This window comes from Lynx rufus, unplaced genomic scaffold, assembly GCF_022079265.1.
Source record: "Lynx rufus isolate CCGP_SWC_20201006 ecotype Redwood Valley unplaced genomic scaffold, mLynRuf1.p SCAF_10, whole genome shotgun sequence".
Lineage (NCBI taxonomy): Eukaryota > Metazoa > Chordata > Mammalia > Carnivora > Felidae > Lynx > Lynx rufus.
Genome location: NW_025814824.1, coordinates 6,039,691 through 6,064,831, shown reverse-complemented (window position 1 = coordinate 6,064,831; position 25,141 = coordinate 6,039,691). Strand labels below are relative to the sequence as shown.

The window sequence follows — 25,141 nt, the reverse complement described above, 5'->3', positions numbered from 1 at the left end:
GAGAGGGAGAGAGTGAATCCAGCACAGAGCCCAATATAGGACTCTGTCTCATGAACCATGAGATCATAACCTGAGCCAAAATCAAGAGTTAGATGCTTAACCGACTAAGCCACTGAGTCACCACTTAGGAATTAAGTGTTATATAGATGGTGCATATCAGAAAGAAGGGATTAAATTAGGTATTTAGATTCTATTTACAGGCATAACTTCTGGTGTACTTTGCTTTATTGCGCTTTGCAGATACTGCATTTTTACAAATTGATTATTTGGCAATTTTGGTAATTATCACGATATTTCAAACTTTTTCATTATTATGATTGTTATAGTGATTTGTGATCAGTGATCTTTTTGTTACTATTGAGGGTCGTTTTGGGGTGCCATAAACTGTGCATATGAGATGGCAGACTTAATAAATGTTGGGTGTGTGCTCACTGCTCTGGTGGCCTGTTCTTTCCCTGTCTGATCCGTCTCCTTGGGCCTCCCTATTTGAGAGACACAACTATATGGAAATTAGGACCGCTTGTTACCCTACAGTAGTCTCTAAGTGTTCAGCTGAAAGTAAGGGCTGCACACCTTTCACTTTCAGTTGAAAGCTAGAAACGATTAAAAAAAAGGCTAGAAACGATTCCCTTAGTGAGGGAAGCATGTTGAAAGCTGAGACTTCTTACGCTAAACAGCCAAGTTGTGGAAGCGAAGGAAAAGCTCCCGAAGGAAATTAAAAGCGCTACTCCCGTGAACACACAACGGATAAGAAAATCAAAGAGCTTTCTTGCTGATGCGGAGAACGTTTTAGTGGTCTGGACAGAAGATGAAACCGGCCGCAGCCTTCCCTTCCGAGAAGCCTAACCCAGAGCGAGGCCCTGACTCTTCAGTCCCGGGAAGAGAGGCTGAGAGGGGTGAGGAGCCTGCAGAGGACGAGTCTGAAGCGAGCGGAGGTGGTTTCGGGAGGTCTGAGGAAGGAGGCCGTCGTCCCGACGTGGAAGTGCGGGGAGGGGCACATCTGCTTACCGCTTGGCGCGCTGAGTGTTGTCAGCCCACGGTTGAGGCCTGCGCAGAGATAGAAACGATTCCTTTCAAAATATTGTCACTTACTGACTGTGCGTCTGATTGCACAAGAGTTCTGATGCAGTTGGACAGTGAGATTAATGTTGTCTCCTGTCTCCTAACAAAACATCCATTCTGCAGATCAGAGAGTCATTCTGACTTTCAAATCTTATTGTTAAAGAAAAACGTTTCTTAGGGCTCTAGCTGCCATAGATAGTGGTTCCTCTGATGGATCTGGGAAAAGTAAATTGAAAACCTTCCGGGAAGGAGTCACCGTCCTAGATGCCACGGGGAACATTCATGATTCATGGGGAAAGCTCCAAATACCAGCATCATTAAGAATTTGGAAGAGGTCGATTCCAGTCTTTCTGGATGACGTGGAGGGGTTCGAGACTTGAGGGAAGGAAATAGATGCAGCAGGGGAACTAGGATCAGAAGTGGGGCCTGATGACGGGACAGAACTGCTGTCATGTCATAAAACGTGAGCAGGTGAGGAGTTGCTGTTCATGGATGAGCAAAGAAGGTGGTTTTCTGAGATGGAATCTGCTCCTGGTGAGGATGCCGTGAAGACTGTTGAAATGACCATGAAGGATCTAGAATATCTCATCAGCCAGGTTGATGGAGCAGCGGCAGCAGAGTTTGGGAGGATTGACTCCGATTTTGAAAGAAGTTCTGTGGGCAAAATGCTATCAAACAGCACTGTATGCTGCAGAGAGAGTTTCGTGAAAGGAAGAGTCAGTTGATGCAGCAAATTCTGTTGTTTTATTTTAAGAACTTGCCACAGCCATCCTGACTTTCCGCAGCCACCACCCTGTCCAGTCAGCAGCCGTCCCCAGCAAAAAGATTTCTAGCTGCTGAAAGCTCAGATGATAGTTGGCATTGTTTTTAACAGTCAAGTATTTTTAAATCAAGGTATGTACACTGTATTTTTAAACATAATGCTATTGCAGGCCTAAATAACCACAGTGTGGAGTAAGTGTAACTTTTATATGCACTGGAATACCAAAAAATTCTTCTGAGTTGGCTTTATTGTGAAATTCACTTTACTGAGGTGTTCTGGAACTGTAGCTGCACTGTCTCAGAGGTATGCCTCTATTCTTCTGCATTAACTTCTGTCTCTGCTTTCTGTCCTTTTTTTAGTCTGCTGTATAATGCTGACCAGGTTAATCATTGGAAAATGGTCCACATGATCAAAATATTAAATAGTTCCTTACTTCTGCAGACTACCAGCTACCTACCAAATCTACCTCCTGCCTACGTTTGTAAGGACAGTGAATTAAGAGTAGTTCAACATATTTAAATTATTTTAAAAAGTCAGAAATAACATATATATATATATGTTTTTTAATTATTTTTTTATAATTTGTTTTTTATTTTTTACTTTTTTAATAAAAATTAAAAATGAATTAATAGATAAGGATTATTTATTTATTTATTTTTAATATGAAATTTATTGTCAAATTGGTTTCCATACAACACCCAATGCTCATCCCAATAGGTGCCCTCGTCAATGCCCATCACCCACCTTCCCCACCCTACCACCCCTCTTCAACCCTCAGTTTATTCTCAGTCTTTAAGAGTCTCTTATGGTTTGGCTCCCTCCCTGTTTTTTTTTTTTTTCCCCTTCCCCTCCCCCATGGTCGTCTTATAATTTATTGTTAAGTTAGCTAACATACAGCGTATACACGGTGCTCTTGGCTTCAGGAGTAGATTTGCATGATTCATCACTTACATACAATACCCAGTGCTCGTCCTAAAAGTGCCCTCCTCAGTATTTCCCCCTCTCCCCCACCCCCCATCAACCCTCAGTTTGTTCTCTAGATTTAAGAGTCTCTTATGGTTTGCCTCCCTCTCTGTAACTATTTTTTTTTTTTTCCTCTGCTTCCCCCATGCTTCTCTGTTAAGTTTCTCAAATTCCACATAGGAGTGAAAACATAGGATACCTTCTTTCTCTGATTTCGCTTAGCATAATACCCTGCGGTTCCATCCATGTTGTTGCAAATGGCCAGATTTCATTCTTTTTCATTGCCAAGTAGTATTCCATTGTGTATATAAACCACAATTTCTTTATCCATTCATCAGTTGATGGACATTTAGGCTCTTTCCATAATTTGGCTATTGTGGATAGGGCTGCTGTAAACATCGGGGTACATGCGCCTCTATGAATCAGCACTCCTGTATCCTTTGCATGAATACCTAGTAGTGCAATTGCTGGGTCATAGGGTAATTTTATTTTTAATTTTTTGAGGAACCTCCACACTGTTTTCCAGAGTAGCTGCATCAGTTTGCATTCCTGCCAACGTGCAAGAGGGTTACCCTCAGAAATAATATTTTTGACAACTGAAAATTATATGAATTTTATTTTTTATTTTTTAAATTGAAGTTTAATTAGCATACAATGTTATATTTTCTGGTGCACAGAGTAATTCGATTCCACACATATATTCTCAGTGCTCACCAAAGATACGTGTACTCTTCATCCTCTTTATCTATTTCACCCATCCTCCCTGCACACCTTCTCTGTGGCAGCCACTTCTCACTCCCTCACTCTGTCTTTCAAAAATAAATAAATGTAAAAAAAAAAAAAAGTCTTTTTTTGTCTCTTTTTTTTATTCATTTGTTTTGCTTCTTAAATTGTCCATATTAGTGAAGTCATAGGGTATTTGTCTTTCTCTGACTTACTTTACTTAGCATAATACATTCTAATTCCATCCATATTATGTATGGCAAATGGCAGTCATTTTTATGGCTAATATTCCTTTGCACTTATATATGTATATACATATGTATGTGTACACAGACACACCATATTTTCTTTAGCCTTTCATCTTGGGATGGATACTTGGGTTGCTTCCATAATTTGGCTATTATAAATAATGATTCAGTAAGCATAGGGGTGCATGTATCTTTTCAAATGAGTGTTTCCGTAATCTTCGGGTAAATACACAAAAGTGGAATTACTGGATTAGATGGGAATTCTGTTTTTAATAAATTGACCATATCATTATTGGTTTATTTCTGGCCTCTTTATACTGTTCTGTTGATCTGTGTGTCTATGGGCCAGTACTGTACTATTTTGATTATTGCAGCTTCATTGTGTATCTTGAAGTCTGGGATTGTGACCTCTCCATCTTTATTCCTCACTTTCAAGTTTGCTTTGGCTCTTCATGGTCCTTTGCAGTTCCATACAAATTGTAGGATTATTTTTCCTAGCTTGGTAAAAACAGCTTGTTGATATTTTGATAGGTATTGCGTTAAATCTGTAGATTGCTTTGGGCAGTATGGGCATTTTAACAGCATTGTTTCTTCCAACCCATGAGCATGGAATATCTTTCCATTTGTGTCATCTTCAGTTTCTTTCATCAGTGTTTCATAGTTTTCATAGTCCAGGCCTTTCACCTCCTTGGTTAAGTTTAATCTTAGGTATTTTATTCTTTTTAGTGCAATTGTAAATGGATTGTTTTCTTCTTTTTCTGCTACTATATTGTTAATGTAGAGATATGATACAAATTTCTGAATATTAATTTAGCATCATATGACTTTACTGAATTCATTTATCTGTTGTTTTGTAGTATTTTGGTAGTCCTGAGGGTTTTCTGTATATGGTATGTCATCTGCAAAAAGTCAAAGTTTTACTTTACTATTTTGGGTTTTCTTTTTCTTTCTTTTTTTTTGGTCTGATTGGTATGGCTAGGTCTTTGACCACTATGTTGAATAAAAGTGGTGAGAGCGGACATTTTTCTCTAGCTCCTAATCTTAAAGGAAAAGTTCCATTTTTCCCAATTGCAAATGATGTTAACTGTGGATTTTTCATTTAAGGTCTTTATTATGTTGAGGTATGTTTGCTCTAAAATTTTTTTGTTGAGAGTTTTTATTATGAATGTATGTGGTACGTTGTCGTATGCTTTTTCTCTGTCTTTTGAAATGATCATATGATTTTTATCTTTTTTCTTGTTAATGTGATGTATCACATTAATTGATTTGGGCGTATTGAACCACCTTTGCTTCCCTGGAGTAAATCCCACTTGATGGTGGTGATTTTTTTTTTTTTTTAATTTAAAGAAATTCCCTCTATCATTTCTTGTTGTATTCAGTTGAACAGTATTTTGTTGAAGATTTTTGCATCTATGTTTATCAGAGATAGTGGCCTGTAATTTTCTTTTTTTGTAATGTCTTTATGTAGTTTTAGTATCAGGGTAGTGCTGCTGTTAAAGAATAAGTTTGGAGGCTTTCTTTCCCCTTCTGTTTTTTTGGACTAGTTTGAAAAGAATATTAACTCTTGTGTAACTGCTTGGTAGAGTTTACCTGTGAAGCTTTCTGGTCCTGGACTTTTGTTTGTTGGGAGTTTTTTTTTTTTTTTTTATTACTGGTTCATTTTCTTTGCTAGTAATTGATATGTTCAGATTTAGTGTTGTCCTCATTTAGTTTTGAAGGGTTTTGTGTTTCTAGGAATGTATCCATTTCCTTTAGGTTGTCCAAGTTGTTAGCATGTAATTTTTTTTATATTCTCTTGTATCAGTCTTTTGTATTTCTATGGTATCAGTTACTTCTCCTTCTTCATCTGATTTTAGTTATTTGAGTTCTCTCTCTCGTTTTGATGAGTCTGGCTAAAGGTTTATCAATTTGTTTATTTTTCTAGAGAACCAGGAAACCAGCTTCTGGTTTCATTGACCTATTGGATTTTTTTAGTCTCTCTCATTAATTTCTGCTCTAGTTTTTATTATTTCCTTCTAATGGCTTTGGGTTTTATTTGTTCTTTCCCTGTCTCCTATACATAAAGTTAGTTTGAGATTTTTGTTTCTTGAGGTAGTCTGGTATTGCTATAATCTTCCCTCTTAAAACAGCTTTTGCTGCATCCCAGAGATTTTGGACTATTTATCTTAAATTTCATTTGTTTCCATGTATGTTTTGATTTTCTGTTTGATTTCTTCATTGACCCATTCAGTGTATAGAACGTTGGTATTTAACCTCCATGTATTTGTGTGCTTTCTAGGTTTTTTCTTGTGATTGATTTCTAGTTTTGTTCCCTTGTGGTCAGAAAGGTGCATGATATGATTTCAGCCTTTTTTTAATTTACTGAAATTTGTGGCTTAATGGGTGATCTGTTCTGGGGAATGTGCCTCATGTGCATGAAAAGAATGTGTAATCTGTTGTTTTTGGATGGGACATTTTGAGTATATTTGTTAGGTTCCTATGGTCCAATGTGTTATTCAAAGCCATTATTTTTTTGTTGATTTTTCTATTGGGGTGTTCTATCTGCTGATGTAAGTGGGGTGTTAGAGTCCCTTGCTATTATATTACTATCAATTTCTTCTTTTATGTCTATTCATAGTTGCTTTATGTATTTAGGTGCCTCCCACATTGGATGCATAAACAGTTACAATTGTTATATACTATTGTTGGATTCTTTCCTTTATCATTGTGTAGTGCCTTTTGTCTCCTGTTAGAGTCTTTGTTTTAATGTCTGTTTTCTCGGATATATAATTATTGGTACCCTACCTTTCTTTTCACTTCTGTTTGCATGTAACTGTTTTTCCATCCTTCCCTTCGAATATGCATGTGTCTTTAGGTCTGAAGGGAGTTGTCTTTAGGCAGCATAGAGATGGGTCTTGTTTTTTTAATCCATCCAATCAATCAATAGCTTAAAAAAAATTCTTTTTTGAGTGTGACTCCTAGTTCATTTATTGTATGTTTATTTATTTATTTATTATTTATTTATTTATTTTAAAAAAAAATTTTTTTTCAACGTTTATTTATTTTTGGGACAGAGAGAGACAGAGCATGAACGGGGGAGGGGCAGAGAGAGAGGGAGACACAGAATCAGAAACAGGCTCCAGGCTCTGAGCCATCAGCCCAGAGCCTGACGCGGGGCTCCAACTCCTGGACCGCGAGATCGTGACCTGGCTGAAGTCGGACGCTTAACCGACTGCGCCACCCAGGCGCCCCTGTTTGTTTATTTTTGAGAGAGAGAGAGAGCAAGTAGAGGAAGGGCAGAGAAAAAGGGGGACCGAGGATCTAAAGCAGGTTCCGTGCTGACAGGAGAGAGAGCCTGATGCAGGACTGGAACGCATGAACCATGAGATCATGACTGAGCAAAAGTCGGTGCTTAACTGACTGAGCCACCCTGGCGCCCCTCAACCAGAATCTTTTGATTAGAGCATTATTCCATTTACATTAAAAATCATTATCAGGGTGCCAGAGTGGCTCAGTGGGTTAAGCATCAGACTCTTGGTTTTGTTCCACGTTGTGATCTCACAGTATGTGAGTTTGAGCCCCACATTGGGCTCTGTGCTGACAGTGCAGAACCTGCTTGGGATTCTCTTTCCCTCTCTGCCCGTCCTCTGCGTGCTCGCGCGCACGCGCGCTCTCTCTCTCTCTCTCTCTCAATAAATAAATAAATAAATAGATAGATTAATAGATAAATAGATAAATAAATAAAATAAATTATCAGATATGTACTTACTGCCATTTGTTACTTGTTTTATGGTTGTTTTATTGTTCTTTTGTTTTTCTCTTGCTCTCTTGTGGTTTGATGTCTTTCTTTAATGATATGCTTTGTTTCCTTTCTCTTTATTTTTGTGTGTGCCTGTTACAGGTTTTTGATTTGTAGTTACCATTAGATTCAGATGTAGCATCTTGTCCATATGATAGTCTGTATTAAGTTGATAGTCACTTAAGTTTGAACCCATTCTTTTTTTTTAAGCTTATTTTTATTTTTTGCAAGAGAGAGAGCAAGCAGGTTAGGGGCAGAGAGAGAGGGAGACAGAATCCCAAGCGCTAACAGCGCAGAGCCCAGTGTGGGGCTCGAACTCTTGAACCGTGAGATCATGATCTGAGCTGAAGTTGGACGCTCAACGGACTGAGCCACCCAGGTGCCCCTCCATCTCCTTCTCTTGAAAGTAGTGGCCTTAAGAAGAAAAGACCTTGTGGTGTCCTGTAGCACAGCGTCCCCTGTTGATCAGAACCAGGCATTTCATAGGTGTTTCCTCTGTGGGGTGGCATGCTGTCATGGCTGGGCCGTGTGTGCCTTCAGTCCAGTCTCCCGCGGTGGCCCACGCTGCCTGTTGTAGGTGCCCTGGACTGTTTGGTCCCTCTGCTGTTAAAGGGCCATTCTGGGGCTGCCGTGGGCTTGTTGGGTGGTGCCAGCAGTCAGACCAGATACCTGTCCTCAGCCCGTCTGCTGGATCTTCAGTTGCACCAAACTTCGGGGTGCTCTCCCTGCCTTGCCCCTCAGAGGCTTTCCTTTGTGGGCAAGGCCTGAAGTCAAACAGATGTCTGCCCCAACGCGTCTGCTGGGGCTGTAGTCCCACTGGTGTGTGTGGTTATTTCCCCCTCTCTCTAGAGTAGGCATCACTTCAGAGTGGTGCTGGTCCCTGCTGACCATGTGTGGGCATGTCTGGGCAGGAGCTGTAGTGGGTTGGTTGGGCCTGGGCGAGTAGGTAGGTAGAGAGGTAGAGTGTATTCAGGCTGATGACTCCAAGTGGCAGGTTATCTGAGCTGGGGGGGGCGGGGGGGGGGGGGAGTAGAGAAGTGGTGTCCACCAGCTCTTTTGTTCTTGGACACGTCTCCTAAAGATCCCTGACCCTTCAGCACAGGTTCTGAGATTAGTAAATACATGTGTCTCTGTCCATTTCAAGCTCTTTTCAAACTGTTGTTTCTGTGCTGTATATCCTTGAACTTGTTTGTTAGGCTGGCTCTTTAAGGCCAGGGACTCAGTCTCCTGTTGCCCTCCGCTTTTTCCAGAGCTAAGTCAGCCGCTTTTTAAAGTACCTGGAGTTAAGCCCTGCTGGTTTCCAAACCAGGTGTTGTAGGCACTACTCTTCCTTGAGCAGGTCTTCTGTGCCTAAGGTTCATGGTGTGAGGTCTGCTTCTCTTCCTTCTCCATACTTGTGGTGTCTCTCCCATTTGTGGTTACTCTCCCTGGGAGTTTGGTTCCCAATGTAGTCTCTGCCCCTCCTACCCTTTTTGATGTGTCCTGTCTATGATTAGCTGTGGAAAATCTGTTCTCCCAGTATTCAGGTTGTTTTCTGAGTTACTTGCACTAATGTGGCTGTTATCTAGGTGTATCTTCCATTATTGATAATGAATTTTAAATTTCATTGTCCATAAGTATTGCTGGAATATGAAAATGCTAATTTATTCACATAATTTCTATGGCTGCTTTCAGGCTGCAGTAGCTGAGTCAAGTAGTCCTGACAGCTACCATATGTGACACTTCATCTCTTTTTTGCTCAGTGCACACTGTAAATGACAGTAACACTTTTATAAATCACGTGTTTCAAGTGCCACGTGTTGCCATACAGTGACATTTTGTGTAATTTTTATTACTAGTGCATACCTATCATGTCAAAAGAAGAAAAGATGAGGAGAATAGGTTTTGAATATCATGCTTTTAAAATACATTGGAGTGGGAGTGCCTGGATGGCTCATTGGGTTAAGCGTCCGATTTTGACTCAGGTCATGATCTCATGGTTTGTGGGTTTGAGTCCCGCGTCGGGCTCCGTGCTGACAGCTCAGAGCCTGGGGCCTGCTTCAGATTCTATGTCTCCCTCTCTCTCTGTAACCTTGCCTGCTCACGCTCTGTCTCTCTCTCTCTCTCTCTCTCAAAAATAAACAAACATTTAAAAAGTTAAAATACAGGGGCGCCTGGGTGGCGCAGTCGGTTAAGTGTCCGACTTCAGCCAGGTCACGATCTCACGGTCCGTGGGTTCGAGCCCCGCGTCGGGCTGTGGGCTGATGGCCCAGAGCCTGGAGCCTGTTTCCGATTCTGTGTCTCCTCTCTCTCTGCCCCTCCCCTGTTCATGCTCTGTCTTGCTCTGTCCCAAAAATAAAAAAAAAAAAAAAAAAAAAAAAGTTAAAATACATTGGAGTGTGGATTAATTTACTGGATTAGATGGAAAATTATTGTCTTAATTATGCAGTGACCCTATAGCAAAGCCAAAAAAATACAAGAAAAGTTGACATTATCCAACTTAGTATTTATCATAGCATTCCCAGCTCATTGAAATTAATAGAAAAATTAGAAAATTTAAGACCATATCTTCACAAAAATAAAAAATGAAAATGAAGGTACAGCCAAAGTAAGTTTAGCTCTTTTTTTTTAATTTTTATTTTTTTAATGTTTTTTATTTTTGAGAGAGAGAGAGCGTAAGCAGGGGAGGGGCAGAGAGAGAGAGGGAGACACAGAATCTGAGGCAGGCTCCAGGCTCTGAGCTGTCAGCACAAAACCTGATGTGTAGCTTTTTTTGGTTTGTTTTTTAATTTATTTTAATGTTTTTATTTATTTTTGAAGGAGATAGAGAGCATGAGTGGGGGAGGAGCAGAGAGAGAGGGAGACACAGAATCTGAAACAGGCTCCAGGCTCTAAGCTATCAGCACAGAGCCTGTGTAGCTGTTTTTTGATGAACTGAGAAATGTAACAGTCCGGCTCAGTGTATTTGAGCAGTCAGTGTAGAGTGTGAAATGATTAAGAATTAATCCCTGTGAATAACATGTATGAGAGAACTTTAGGTGAAAAGGTTTTTATGAAGTTGCAAAAACACCAATCAGTACAACGTGAAGTAGAGTCCACTAAGGTGTGTTTTAACTGATAGCGACAAAAATACACCTGAAGTGGTAAAAGGCTTAGTTGGGCAGTTTATAAAACTAGCACACATGGAAGTGTTTAATGCCTGTAACCATTTTAAGTTTTTAGAAATAGAAGCTGGAATTCGTTGCTTGCCAAACTCCATGGGTCTTTGATGTCTGAGCAGTCAGTGGTAAAGGTTTATTGTGAATTTTTCTTACATTGGGCTGAGATTGAAAATTTTTGAACTTGAAGAACCACCTTAACCACTGAATGAAGAACCGCTTAGACCCTGAATGATTTGGTAGATAATTTTTGCTGTAGACTTAGTAATGTTTCCACATGAATTCAGTCACATCTACAGTTTACATATGGTCAAGTCATTTTGGTGACAACTAATGTTATTTGAATCACAACGTCAGGCTGCTTTTTTGTGTTTCCACTGCTGTCAAAAGTTACAAAGTAAGACCTGTTTTTCCAACAAAAATTAGCAGTAGGTATGTTTTCTGAGCTCATACTGAGTTCTAATAGCATATTGCAGAACTTGATGCAATTGTAAAGGAGATGTCCACATTTCATAATCCATTTAATTGTGCAAATGAAGAATGCTTTCACCCTACCTTCAATTGCAAATGATTAATCTACCATGTATTGACATGTTAAATGGCAAACATCAGAAGAGTCTGGTAGACTTGTGTACTTACCTACTAGTTGATGACTGACTGTATTCAATGAAAATCATGTACTCATGGATTGATATCACTACTTGTATGAAAAGACATTTCAAATATGAATATGTAAGATCTCATTACAGGACAGCATTAATAGAAGAAACTTTACAATCGATTTTGATGATAGGGAACACTAACTTTAAGCCCCAGTTAAGCAAAAATGTTATCCTCATAAGAAAAATTCCATTCTCTTTAGTGGAAAATTGGTGCTCACTCTTCATTACTGTTATATTTAGAATTTTTAAATAGTAAAATTTATGATCATTTTTCTCTCTGCATTAATTACCCTTTTTATATTTGTGTACGTATGATACTTTAACATCTTGAGGCCTTGCTGACCCTGGAAGGACTGTCCCTCCCAAGGCCAGGCAATTTCTAGAGAATCTTAAGGATTCACCTGTTTAGTATGCCTTTGATTTGCAGACCAACCAGTCCATAGCCAGTACCCCCTAACATCTTTATGGAGCTCTTATACTCTGGGCCACTATTCCCCTGCCCTACTTATGCCGGACCCAGGAAGAGATAACTAGAGACAGCCCCTACATCCAAGTAAAGAGAAAATAGTCTATTAGCTTTATTTTTAGAGCAGAAATAATTTCATGTTAGTTTATTAACTTTTTGCATTTTACCAAGTACTAAGAAAACAGAAGTTAGAAGAAATTATTCCTGTCTTCAGTTTGGAGAATAAAATGCATATATAGAAGAGAAGGTAAAACAATTATTTTTTTGGCTATTGAGAATCCAGTTTTTATTTCATGTAGTTATTGCTTGTAGTCTTTTTTTTTTTTTTAAGACTTTATTTTTAATTAATCTCTACACCCAACACAGGGCTTGAACTCAGAATTGCAAGGTCAAGAGTCCCATGCTCCACCAGCTGAGCTAGCCACACACCCCAGCTTACCGTCTTTATCTGCAGCTTCATGGAGATATCATGATGAATGTAATTTTAGCTGTTATAGTATGGTTTACATTAATTTTATTTATTTTTATTTTTATTTTTTTGAGAGAGCAAGCAAGCAGGGTGAGGGGAGAGGGAGAGAATCTCAAGCAGGCTCCACGCCCAGCACAGAGCCTGACAAGGGGCTCAATCTCATGGCCATGAGATCATGACCTGAGCCGAAATCAAGAGTGTGACGCTTAACCTGCTGAGCCACCGAGGTGCCCCTGGCTTGTATTAAGTATACTGAGTAAACACTGACCTGATCCAAGTGATTTAAGTTATCATCTCCATTTGTATAATTTAGAACATGAATTAATGTTGTAGCTTATGAATTTTAAAATACATATAGGATCGTAAGTGGAGTTTATGAAAAATAAATGTTCTGTTTCAGAGTATTTTTAGGTTCATAGCAAAAGTGAGGGGAAGGTATAGAGATTTCCTTTATACTTCCTTCCCCAGCACATGCACAACTCTCCCCATTATCAACATCCCCCACCAGGGTGGTACATTTCTTATGATTGGTGAACTTACATTCATACATCATCATCACCTAGAGTCCATAGTGTACATTTATGGTACATTCTTGGTATTGTATGTTCTGTGAGTTTGGACAAACACATAATGATGTATATCTGCCAGTGTATCTACAGGGTAGTTTCAGTGCTTCAAAAATCTCTCCTCCACCTATGATCCCTTTTCCTGTAACCCTTTGCAAGGAGTGATCTCTGTGATTGTCTTCCCAATTTTGCCTTTTGCAGAATCTCCTGTAATTGGAATCCTATGGTACATCGTTTTTTTCAGATTGGTTTCTTTCACTTAGTAATATGCATTTAAGGTTTCTTCATGTCTTTTCCTGGCTTGATAACTTATCTCTGTAGCACTGAGTAATATGTTCTTGTTTGGATATATCACAGTTTTTTATCCATTCACTTATCTTGGTTGCATCCAGGTTTTGGCAGTTATGAATAAAACTGCTATAAACATCTGTTTGCAGGTTTCTGTATGGATTTATGTTTTCAGCTCCTTTGGGTAAATACCAAAAAGTGTGATTGCTGGACTGCATGGTAGATGTGTAGTTTTGAAAGAAACTGACAAACTGCCTTACATGGTGAGTGTTCTCTTTTGTATTCCTGTCTACAGTGAATGAGAGTTCCTGTTGGTCCGTATCTTCATTGGGTGGTGGTAATGTTTTGGATTTTGGCTATTCTAATAGGTGTATGGTGGTACCTCATTGTTTTAATTTGCATTTTCCTGATGACATACGATGCGGGGCATCTTTTCGAATGCTTATTTGTCATCTGTATGTTTTTGATGACGTGTCTGTTAAGGTGTTTGGCCCATTTTTGTTTTTTTAAGTGGGCTTCATGCCCAGTGTGGAACCCAGTGTGGAGCTTGAACTCATGACTCTTAGTTAAAGACCTGAGCTGAGATCAGGAGTCACTGGATGCTTAACTGACTGAGCCACCCAGGCACCCCGTGAACGTTTTGAGTAGTTCGTTTACTTTGAATAACAGTCCTTTCTGACAAGTGTCTTTTGCAAATACTTTGTCCCAGTTTGCAGCTTGTGTTTTAATTCTTCTGACAGGTCTTTTGGTAGAGCATACATTTTTAACGTTAATGAAATCCATCTTATCTCTTCTTTTGTATCATGCCTTTGGTGTTGTATCTAAACATTATTGCCAAACCCAAGTTCATCTAGATTTTCTCTTACGTTATTTTCTAGGAGTTTTGTGGTTTTAAGAATTAGATTTTTTTTAAGTTTTAACTTTTAAGTTATAAGGGTGATACATGTTTGATGAAGAAAGCCTAAGAAACACAAAATAATAATTCTACCATTCAGAGATAATTACTGCATTTTACTTACATCTTTATATCTTTTTTATGGATATTTGCAAATACTCTTACATTTAATAGCATTTAGAATTTGAAAGTTAATTGAAGTTTATTTATTGTTAAATACAAAGTGATATTACTATAAGTGACTGCTAATGTCATTTGTTGATGGGGGGCATATTTGATAAATCTGTGAGTTTAATAAATAGAGGATTATCTAAAACATTATACAAAGCTATCATACAGTTTTGTAATCTGCTTTTTTGATATATCATTATATCATGAACTCTGTCTCACTTCAGCATGCCTCTGTAACTTGATTATAACTTCAGATGGGTGGATTTTTTTTTAATTTTTTTTTTTTAACGTTTATTTATTTTTGAGACAGAGAGAGACAGAGCATGAACGGGGGAGGGTCAGAGAGAGGGAGACACAGAATCTGAAACAGGCTCCAGGCTCCGAGCTGTCAGCACAGAGCCTGACGCGGGGCTTGAACTCACGGACCGCAAGATCATGACCCGAACCGAAGTCGGCCGCCCAACCGACTGAGCCACCCAGGCGCCCCCAGATGAGTGGATTTTTAAGTTGATCAGTAACTTTAAGACTTTTCATATTTTTCTCCAAAACTTTGACCTTAATTTACACATTACTTTGCAGGTTTTTTTTTTCCACTTAGTATATTACAACTGTCCTTCCAGAGGAATATATATACTTCTGGCTTACTAAGTTTAGTATTTGTGTAATACTTCATAGTGTGGAAGTTTCTTATTTACTTTGTTAAACTCTTTTTGATGGATTTTTGGCAAGTACAGACAGTGCTACAGTAATTTTATACATATATCCTTTTTGTATTGGTACATTTATTTCTTTAGGGCAGTTTCCCCTATGTAGTATTGCCAGTCAAAGAATATAGCTTTATTCTTTTTAATAAATGTTGCCAAGTTATTTTTCACCAAAATTGTATCAGTTCCAGAGTTCCTCGTAAGTGTTCATAAGATTTTTGTTTTCCTGCATTTATGTCTAAATTAGATTGATGAAAAATGGTCTTGTTGGTTTCACTTGTTTCCTTGATAGTGAGGTTCAGCATCTTTTCATGTATGAATTGGCCCTTTGCAGTTCTGTTTCTGCAGGTTGCCTGTGTTTGTCCAGTTTTCAAACCTAGAATATTCCATGTCTGTTTGCTTGTTCTCTTCACTCTAGCTCCAGTGCCGAAAGCATTTTCGGGACATGGTAGGCATTCACATATTAAACGAAGTAAATAATATCTGAACATTCTATTCTGAGCCATAGTAAAGGATCTCCTATCTAGGTGTAGGATTCTTAGATTTGGGATTCTTTTTTTTCTAGCTATGTAATACTGTTCCAGGGCCTTCTGGTTTCTGGTGTCACTGGTGAGAAGTCTAGTGCTAATCTATTCTCTCTTCTTTGTAGGCAACTGATCTTTTTCTCTGTATGATTTTTCTCTTTATGATTGAAATTCAGTTGTTTCTGCTTGTTACCTGTAGATATAGATCCTTTTTCATTAAACCATCTCCCTGTCTCCCCCCCCCCCCGCCCACCCCCATATTAAACCCAAATCTTAGCTCTAGTATTTCTACAGCTAGGGAAGTTTTCTTCTATTACTTTCTAAAGAATAAATTTGAGTTTGTTCTTCAAGTCTCTTATCTTTCAATAATGATTTTTATCTCTTTATGTTTTGTGTCATGGAATTATTTCCATTTGATCTTCTGGAATAAAAGGTTTAGCTTCCGTAAAGGTTATTCTTTATTATTTGTTCTTTATGTTCTAATGGTATCTCCTGAAAGCCCTTAATTTTTTCTTATTATAATTTGCTTGCATTCTTGTCTCTCATCTGTGTGGCGCATCAGTAGGATCCATATATTTTAGCTGTTTCATTTGTTACTGAGCCTCCAGTAGAAATGGTACTTTTGTTGTGTTTCATTAGTCACCCACAGAGGTGAGGCTTTCATGTGGGTCTCTAAGAATGCAGACCAGCAGATAGATGGTCGCTAAAATGGCAGTTGGCAGAGGCAGACAAGCTTATAAGCTCTTGTGCTCTGTTGAGGCTTAGGATGAGTCTCCTCTACTCTCAGGAGGTTTCTCTGAGTGGAAGGGCCCTAAGCTAAAAGCTTCTCCAGACCAGGAGGTGTGGGAGCCGTTCGATTCACCACTGCAGCCACTACTGTAAGCCTACTGACGTCAGAGTTGCATGGACAGCCCTGTCAACGTCTACTTCCAGGAGCAGTCACATTGATTCAGCCTTTTTCGGAGGGGGTTCTGCTTTTTAAGTTACTTAGAGAACTTTGAAATCCTGGATGTTGGCCCAGTGCCTCAAGGAGTGGCAAAGCAAAACTTTCCCTTTGCTTGGTCCCTTACCACATATTCTATCCCATGAGAATTCAAGAGATCTTGATGACTCAGACATTCTCCACACTCATCCAGCACACGTTTTGGCAATTGTCTTCTGAGAAGAGGAGGAGAGATTAGGAGTGTGGGCCCAGTCTTTCCATTTTAACAGAATCCGAAAGCTACCTTTTTAAAGTTCTTATTTATTTATTTTGAGAGAGAGCGCGAGTAGGGAGGGGTGGGAGCTTGGAGAGGATCCCAAGCAGGCTCCTTGCCATCAACACGGAGCCTGATGTGGGGCTCAAACTCATGAACTCGGAGATAATGACATGAGCTGAAACCAAGAGTTGGACGTTTAACTACCTGAGCCACTCAGGCGCCCCTGGAAGCTAACTTAAACCATATCTACCTGTTGTCCAATTTTTTGATTGCCTCTGCCTGCAAAAGAGGTTATTTTTAATTTTCATTTCTGACATTGTAGTGTAGACTGAAATACATGGAGAGAACCATTAGTCATATGGTACTAGTTGAGAAAGGCCACTGATACTTTTGTGATCTGTTCAGTAAGGCATTCACTTTTTGCAAATAACCATATGTACTAAAAGATAATCTATCAAGGTGCATTTAAAAGTAATATTAAGAGGTGCCTGGGTGGTTCAGTTGGTTGAGTATCCAACTCTTGATTTTAGCTCAGGTCATGATATCACAGTTCGTGGAATCAAGTTCCGCTTTGGGCTCCTTGCTGACATCATGGAGCCTGCTTGGGATTTTCTCTCTCTCTCTCTCTCTCTCTCTCTCTCTCTTTCTCTCTCTCTCTCTCTGCCCCTCCCCTACTTATACACACGTGTTCTCTCTCTCTCTCTCTCTCAAAATAAACTTAAAAATAATGTTAAGGAATTGTATACTGTCATACAATGGGTATTGAGTAAGTGAACTTTCTAGGTAACCAGACTTTGGATTCTGAAGCTTTAGTAATTTTGATGGTCCGTTTCCTTGAATGCATTATACATTTTATTAGCTTCTTACATGAAATGCATTGATTATAAATTAACTATTGAAGATTCAGAGTTATTATGGTAGCAAATTTTGGGGATATCTAGTGTGGGCTATGCACTGTTGTGTTTTATGTCTCTTAAAATCAATTCTTCATCACAGTGCACTAACGGTAGATAATATTTTTTCCCATCATAAATCTGAACAAACTAGGAGAGATGAAGTAACCTGCCCAAGATTACAGAGGTACATCCTATATCTAAGATCATATTTCTGGTAATGGAATTCTAAGCCATGAGGCCTGGTTCTAGAGTTCTAGAGTCTTAATAATTTTGCTTTACTGCCTTTCACTATTAGCATGATTGTTTAATCCTACTAGCTATTGTGGAATGAAGCTGAATCTAGGAGATACTTTGAAACTTACTTTTATAAAATGTCATTGATAGAATGTGTAGGGAAGGATATGCAATTGTATGGTCTAGAGCAATACAACATAATTCTCTTTCTGCAAATTAAGTCAGGGCCAAAGCAGCCACCCTGTGTATTTTTCTTACTGCCTGATCTTCCCTACTCAAGTTTTGTCATCGTGTGCTCTCACTCATCAGTTAATACAACATTCTATTTCTGTATCATCATCTCTACCATAGTCACCTCCTTATCAACTGGTACCTTGAAAAGAAATCTCGCTGGCTTTTTCAATGGGCTGTGGGAAAGAAAATCCTTTGCCATTTTAAGAATTGCTCTATAGTGATTTTTGGGAGAGTATTTTCTCTCTCAAAAGTAGAATACCATTTTTGTTGACATGGTACCTGGCCATAATTATCCCTCAGATTTTCCTCAGTTTTAGGCTATTAATAGGTGGCCAGGTGTAGGGAGCATTGAAATCAATTTTAAGTACTGTCTCATCTTTGGGACTCTGACAGATAGGAGCACCAGTGTATTTAAGCATATGTGTAAATATTTCTATTGCAACTTAAAATAAGAAAAAACACTGGAGTCCTGTGAGTCTGCATTCCCATCCAGTCACCAAGATGGTGCTGAGTCCTGTCTTTAGTTTGCTGCCATGATTTTCTCTTTATTCTCATTGCCATGACCTTAGTACAGGTCTTTTTATATCTTGTCTAGATTGCCTAGAGCTTAAAACTTCTAGCTGTTCTTTTTTCTCCACTTAAAGTACATCCTAATTATGTATAGCTACTTCCAAATCAAGGCTTTTATATTATTTTCAAACCTTTCAGTGGCTTCCCGTTGCATTCAAAATGTGTTCCAAACTGTTTAGCCTAGTACTCAGGATCTACTGTGATCTGGCCCCAGCCTGCCGTTCCAAACTGTTTTCCACTGCTACTTGCAGTATTATTCCCCTTCATACCCAGCTCAATGGATGTATAGCGTGTATGTTAGGATGTATGTTAGTATGTAGTATGTATTTATGTTAGTGTAACATGAGTTAGAATCTACTTATTTGTGAATAAGAGAAAAATAATTTAACTTAGAATTCCTTGTTTCATTTTGATTTCTTTTTCCCTTCCACCATGTTAATATATTGAGTACCCAAATAACAGCTGAAAGCACAGTATTCTGAGATAGAGCATATTGCCGAGGAGCACAGGCCTGCACGTAGTACCTACTTACCTCATTTTTTCCTTTCATGCTGGTGTGACCAGACTCTGGTTTGGAAGTGATTGTGGTGCAGCTCTGCTGGACATCTTTGAAATTTGCTCTCAACTCCATAACTTGATATTCTTAGCCTTTCCTTAAACCACCCTATTTTTGTTAGGATTATTATTCTTATGTAATATTTACTGAATCATTATCTCAGACCTTAGTGCTTTAAAACCACCATTTATTTACTTGTGTTCTGTGACTTGCTCTGTATTTAGTCAAGAAGTTCTCCTGGTTTCCCCTGCGGTCACTGATAGGCTACCACAGCACTTACCTGGCCGCTCTCTGGTGCCTAATGGCCCAAATGCTTTCTGTCCCTGTCTGGACTGGAAATGTCCACCGCGATTTCCTTTGTGATCTCTTATTCTCCAGGAGGCTACATGAAGCTTTTTATGTGATGGTGGAAGCTTTTCCAGAGAGCAAAAGTTTCTGCTACAAATCCAACCATCATTTTCATTTCTTTTTCCTAGATAGCTTTATTGAGGTACAGTTTACCTACAGTAAATGCGTGTTTGAAGTGTACAGTTTGATAAATTTTGAAACCATCACTAAATTAAGATAGTGAACTGATCATCATTCCTACAAGTTTCCTTGTACCTTTTTGTAATTCCCTCCTAATGCTGTGATCCACCTTCCTTCAACCCCTGATTTGCTTTCTGTCTCTATAGAAAAGCCACATTGGTTTGACTAACCATTCATCTCTTGATGGGCATTTGAGTTGTTTTCAGTTTTTGACTATTACAGGCAACGCTCTTAGGAACATTCATGTATGTACAAATACCTTTATGGGCATGTATTTCCTTTTATCTTGGGTCAGTACTCGAGTGGAACGGCTAAATAATGAAGTAGGTGAATGTTTAACTTTCTAAGGAAATGTCACACTTTTTTTGAAGTTGTATCGTTTTATGTTCTTGCCAGCAGCGTATATGAGAGTTCTCATTCCCCTTTGCCAACCTATGGTATGGTATGATTTTTTAGTTGTAGCCATTCTCACGGATGTGCATTATAAGTTTAATTTGTATCTCTCTAATGAAAAATGATATTGACCATCTTTTTATTGGCCTTGTATGTCTTCTTTGGTAAAGTGTGTATTCAGATCATTTGCTCATTTTATTGATTTGGTTCTTTGCTTTTTTATTGTCAGAGTCCTAGAGTTCTTAATGCATTTTGGGTATACATCCTGTAGTACGTATATATACTGTATAAAGAATTTCTCTCTTAACAGTGTTTTTTGAATGAAGTACTTAATTTTGATGAAGTCCAGTTTATCAGTTTTGTATTTTATGCTTCATATCTTGTTTTTATATCTTCTTCTAGAGGTTTTATTATTTAGGTTTTAGATTTAAGTCTGTGATGTATTTTGAGTTAATTTTTGTACATGGTGCAACATATGGATCCAAGTTGAATTTTTGCAGTTTGTTGAAAAGGTTCTTGCTTCTATACTACCTTTCTTTGCATCTTTTTCAAAAATAAGTTGCCCACATATATCTGTGTTTTTGTCTGTATTTGCTCCTATCCTGTGATGTGTTTATTTGCCTGCCCTTATATTAATTCAGCATCATTTTGATTACTTCAGGTTTGTAATAATTTTTGAAGTCAGTGTTAATTTTCCAACTTTGTTCTTTGTTTTCAAAGTTGCTTTCACCATTGTAGGACCTTCTATTTCCATATGAATTTTAGAATAACCTTGTCAGTTTTGATGAAAGTGCCTGCTGAAATTTTGATTGAGATTGCATTGAATCTGTGGACCCATTTGGAGAGAGTTCTCGTCATAGCACTAGTGAATCTTTTGACCTACAAACAAGATAAATCTCTTCATTTATTTAGATATTTTTAACTTCAGTGTTTTGTTATCAGTGTACAGCTGTTTCACATCTTTGGTAGATTTTTTCTTGAGTATTTCATATTTTTGATCCTATTGAGAAAACATGTTAATTTTCTGGTTCTTTACATATATAGAAATGCAGTTGATTTTTGTATATTGATCTTGTGTATTCCAGTCATGTTCAACTTACTCTGGTTGATTTTTGGTACATTCCATCAGATTTTTCTACATAGATGATGATGTCAAAGGACAGTTTTCCCTTTTCCTTTCTAATTTAGATACCTTTTATTTCTTTTGCTTGCCTGATTTTACTGATTAGATTGTACATTACAGTGTTGAACAGAAGAAAAACATTCAGTCTTTCACTATTAAGAATGATATTATAGGTATTTTGCAGATCTCCTTTATCAAGTTGTGGAAGTTTTCCCTTTCTTGCTAATTTTCTGACAGTTTGTAATCAGGATGCTTTGTAGGATATTTAATGCTTTTTCTGCATTTGAGACTATTTTTCTTTTTTGGTTTATTAATATGGTAAAATACATTTGATGATTTTTTTCAATGTTAGATCAACCTTGCATTTCTGAATAAACCTCATTTACTTACGATGTATTTTCCTGATAACATATTGCTACATTTCATGTGCTAAAATTTTGTTTAGAAGTTTTACATCTATATTAATAAGAGGTGCTGGTCACTTGATTATTTTCTTATAATGTCTTTAGTTTTGGGATGAGGGTAATGCTGGCCTCATAAAATGAGATGAGAAGTGTCCCTCTTTGGTTTTCTAGAAGATTTTGTGTTGAATTATTATTTCTTAAATATTTGGTAGAATTCACCAGTGATACCATCTGAGCCTAAAAAGGATTTTAGTTAAAATTTAAGTTTCTTGAATACATAGTAGGCTTATGCTAGGTGCTTGTATTGGCAGTTTGTGTCTTTCTAGGAAGTTTTCTATTTGATAAAATAGACATACAGTTGTAAATTTTTTGTTACAGTTTTTCATTGTACTCCATCATTATTTTAATATCTCTAGAATCTGTAGTGATGTCACCTCTCTCATTTCTGATAGTGGTTATCTTTTTTTTTCCCCCATGACCAATATGACTAGAGGTGTATAAGTGTTAATGATCTTATTTTTTCTTAATGTTTATTTCTTTTGAAAGAGAGCAAGTCGGGGGTGGGTGGAGAGAATGTTTAAGCAGGTTCTGTGCTGTCAGCAGAGAGCCCAAAGTGGGGCTCAGTCCCATGACTGTGAGATCATGACCTGAGACAAAATCAAGAGTCAGACGCTTAACTGACTGAGCCACCCAGGCACCCCTAATGATCTTATTTTTAAAAAACACCAAATTTGGTTTCATTGAGTTTATTTTTGTTTTCTATTTCATTGATTTCCACTCTGATCTCTATTATTTCCTTTTTTTTTTTTTTTAAGTTGAATTTCATTTGCTCATCTGTTTCTAGTTTAGGCAAAGGCTGATGTCATTGATTTGTGATTTTTCTTTTTTTCTAATACAGCTTTTTAAAGCTCTAAAATTTCCCCTTAAGTACCGTTATGGCAACATCCCATAAATTTTAGTATACTGTATTTTTTAAGTTTCCTTTTTATGTCTTTGATCTATGAATTATTTAGTTTCAAGTGTTAGAGTTTTCCAGAAATCTGTTACAAATTTCTAATTTAATTCTACTGAGGTCAAGGAACATCTGTTGTGCATATTTGATTTTTGCATATGGTAAAACCACAACATAGATTGGTCTTGTTCTTGTTGAAAATGGAGTTACTTTTTGAAGAAGTGTAACTGAAACAAATAAAATTTGGATTAAATAAATGCAACTGCTTTTTCTGACTTCTACCCATACCCTTGGGGACTCTGTTTACTTGTAGATTAGGCCACTTGAAGTTGTCCCACAGTTCACCAGTGCTCTTTCAGTTTTATTTTGGGTTTGTTTGTGTTTCATTTGGATAATCTTTACTGCTATGCTTTTATGATCAGTGAATTTTTCTTGCAAGTTAGTCATATCCAGTATATTTTTAGCCTCATATTTTAGTTTTTATCTCTCACATATGGTTTCTATATTCATATCCAGTATATTTTTAGTCTCATGTTTTATTTTTTATCTCTCAAATATGGTTTCTATATTCCCTAGCCTTTTGAACATGTGGAATATAGTTATAACTGTTTTGATGCCCCTCTGTACTAATTCTCACATTTAATTGAATTCTGGATCATTCTTGATTGGTTGTTTTTTCTTCTCATTGTGTCCCTTGTTTTTCTGCTGATCCGCATATGTGGTAGTCTTTGATTGGATCGTCAGACTTTGATTTTTTACTTTGTTATGTGCTGGATATTTTTGTGGTCCTATAAATCAAGTTTTGGTCTGGGATGAAGTATTGATTACTTAGAGACAGTATATGTCCGTGTCTTATTTTATGCTTCGTAATGCGGGTTTTGAACAGTGCTCAATCTAAAGGTAATTATCCCCTACTACTAAGGGAATACCTTTCTAGGATTGCCACAGGAATACCTGAGGACCACATCCCTGAGTGTTCTAGTCAATTCCCTGTGAATTATGAGTTCTTCGGTCTGTGAATTATGTTCTTCCCTGTGAATTATGAGTTCTTCAGTCTGTGGGACAGGCACTGTTCTCAGGACTGTTTGAGCACCATACACATTTTCTTTACTGACTAATCCTTTTAGTTGTGTTCTCTCCTACCTCGAGTAGTTTCCTCACGTGCATGTGTGTGGTACTCTTGGATTTTGTCTGTGCACAGCTTTCTCCTGTCTGGTACTCTTCTGTATACGTTGTTTGCCTTGTTCCTCTTGGGCTCCTCAAGTCAGGGAGTCTGCCAGGCTCTGCCTTAGTTCCTCTTCTCACTGCTGTGCCCTGGAAACTTTCCCAAGGGAGTAAGCGGGGGCAATTACAGGACTCCTATCCGTTTTTCATCTCTCAGGGATCCCTGGCCTTCATTGCTTCATGTTGGTGTTTCAAAAACCATTCTTCTATTTTGTCCAGGTTTTTGTTTTGTTTTCAGATGAGAGCATAAATTGGCTTCAGTTTAAACCATCCTGGTTGGAAGCAGAAGACTTTTTTTTTTTTTAATTAGTGCTCTGTTATAAAAGTGTGGTAGTAAGTATGTATTAGGGATAATTTTTGATGACTTCATTTCAAAAGAGTCGTCACCGATTTTTGAGTGTGTGTGATTGATATATATAGCTGTTTTTAATCATTTCCCATTTAAATAGATTCATGTATCTGAATGTATAGAGTCTGAAAGATTATACAGAAATGTTAGGTAATTATTCTTTGTGGTAGGATTTGGGTAATTAATTTTATGTATTTGAACATGTAAAATTAATCTAAAAACAGTAAACAATGTTTACAAACCAGTGTAAAGAATTGAAAAGTGCTACTCTGTTAGTTCAGCCTCATTTGAAGCCTAACATGACAGATGTTGGGATAGAAGATACATCTCTAAAATCATCAAATCCTTATCTCTTAATTATCATAGAAATCTTTGTGATGCATCATTGGAGCTAGATGCATGAATCTGTCCTATTCTTCATGATAAAAATGGTATGTCCTAAGGAAGAATTGCACAATGACTTGAATTTTGAAGCATGTGGTGAATTCATGTCCAGTAGAGGCATTGGATAGTAGAGGAAGGTATTGGAATTGCTTCCTGCAGGTGAAGCATTAGTTGTATCTAACAGTTGATTTGTATCATGATGCAGTTGGATTTAAAATATAAAATTACTTTTATTTATGTCATGCAGTCATAAAATAATTTTTAAAATATTTTTAATTGTAAGCAGCAAGGGGAAATTTCCCAAATGCCCAACAAAGCAATGACAGACAAAGCAAAATACAAACAAGCAATTAATAATGGTGATGGCATCAACCACACTGCCACCTCCAGATTTCACACTCTTCTCTTAAACTGTGGAATTATCTGAGGTTGTTTGCAGAGCTTTTCAAATCTCCATTTACAGTTTGCAACTGAAAAAAGATGATACTTCTCTGACTGAATGTTCATACTGACTGAATTTTTGATGCATTGTTAATATTCTTTGAAATTGTTTCCAGTTCTTTTAAGTGGCGTTATTAGAGACAAGTCTGTTCCATTCTCCACTTAAGTAGTGACTTCTTTCTTTTATCCTCTTGATAGCCTTTATTCTTATGTATCTGTGACCCTTATTCCTGGG

General features: G+C 37.7%; 1 protein-coding gene across 7 annotated transcripts in view; it reads left to right on the top strand.

The window, feature by feature from the left end:
• Positions 1-25,141, top strand: part of RIC1 (RIC1 homolog, RAB6A GEF complex partner 1) — a 145,353-nt gene that overhangs the window by 41,387 nt on the left and 78,825 nt on the right. The gene's annotated exons all lie outside the window — the stretch shown is intronic.